The following is a 1,624-nucleotide window of genomic DNA, read 5'->3' on the forward strand; positions in this document are numbered from 1 at the left end:
TAACACTAATGATGCTAAATTCGCATTGTGGTTTCCGCTAGCTTGTACTGACTGATTAGCAAATTTCGTTTATATCGAATTAGCATCTCTGTAAGAATGTTTACAAACTAGTTACAAGATTTCCAGTGTAACTGAAAAATTATTCTGAGTGCATATGTGCCATATTACTGCAAAAACTTTAAATTGACATCACGCAGGCCAAACCATCCAAAATAACTCCCAGTGATCAGTGAAATTAGTAAGCAGAATATGAATTGTTATCTCTGGTGTATTGTTAGCCATGTTAGCATTTAAGAACTCGAAGACAGGATATTAAATAACGAGTTTATCGAACCAGCTTCCTGCCGATCCTCAGGACAGAGGAGTTTACGCTTCTTTGCGGTTTCTCAGTGAGGGAAAGACCGTTTACAGCTACTATACCGTACCTGAGAACCGGAACTCGTTTCACGGACGTTCCAAAACATTAAATGTAACTATAAATGGATAAAATGTATCACATGTCAGTCTTTAAATTGATAATGAGATGAATTGTCATTATAGGCAAATCACTGTGGTGTAAGAGGAATGAAACACTCCGTATCACAGTGTTACGGGAAAATAATGCACTTCAGGTTGGTATCAGTAACTTCGCTTCATCACACCCTCCTGTCACTGATTATTTTCCTTTAACAGTATGATACGGTGGGTTTTATTCCTTACACGAGTCATCTTAAGAAAGTCGTAACGTTAACACACGTATTAACTGACGTTTGTTTAAATGTTAATGGAAGACACGTGACCGCGTTGACTCTGAATTAAATTCCTGACGAAATTGTAACGATGGCGTGTTCCTGAACGTTGATAACGCCCTGAATTCCTCTGGTCTACGGCTGCAAATATTAAAACTTGTGCAAAGTCTGAGATATGAACTTTAATTAAGAGGTTAATGGAGGTGTTGGTCATTGTAGCGTAATTTTCCTCACTTATTGGAGAAGAAACTTATTGGAGAGGAACTTATTGGATTATTTCATTCCAGATGTTGAATTTTTCCTCTTTTTTTTGATTTATTATTTAAAATGTGTGTTATTGCTCAAGTTCATTTTTTATTCATGTTAAGTAATGTGTTAAATTATATCAGTTAAGTGAAACTGTAATTCTTTTTTGGGCTTTAACTGTTATATACTACTACTACGACTACTACTACTACTAATAGGTTTCATTTTTATTGATGAAGGTACGTAGGTATGTCCCACACAGCCACCAGTGCCACCAGGCAACACCACCCGAGCGGTCCTAGTCCACTCAGAGCGATCACACACACTCTCCACCAGTGAGAGAAACAGGCACGCCACAGTCCGTAGCGAGGGGGAGGACACACATCATGCGTGGTGGATCGAGGCCTGAGGAAACCTGCCACTCAAGACTGGGTCTGGAGCTCCACCACAACCGGCGAGCAAAAACAGCAGAACAATGAAACGGAAAACAAGCGCAAATGCATACAACATGAACAAAGATAGATCCATCCATCCATCTTCTATACCGCTTTATCCGTTTCAGGGTCACGGGAAACCTGGAGCCTATCCCAGGGAGCATGGGGCACAAGGCGGGGTACACCCTGGACAGGGTGCCAATCCATCGCAGGGTA

This window comes from Ictalurus furcatus, chromosome 1 (genome assembly GCF_023375685.1).
Source record: "Ictalurus furcatus strain D&B chromosome 1, Billie_1.0, whole genome shotgun sequence".
Taxonomy (NCBI): domain Eukaryota; kingdom Metazoa; phylum Chordata; class Actinopteri; order Siluriformes; family Ictaluridae; genus Ictalurus; species Ictalurus furcatus.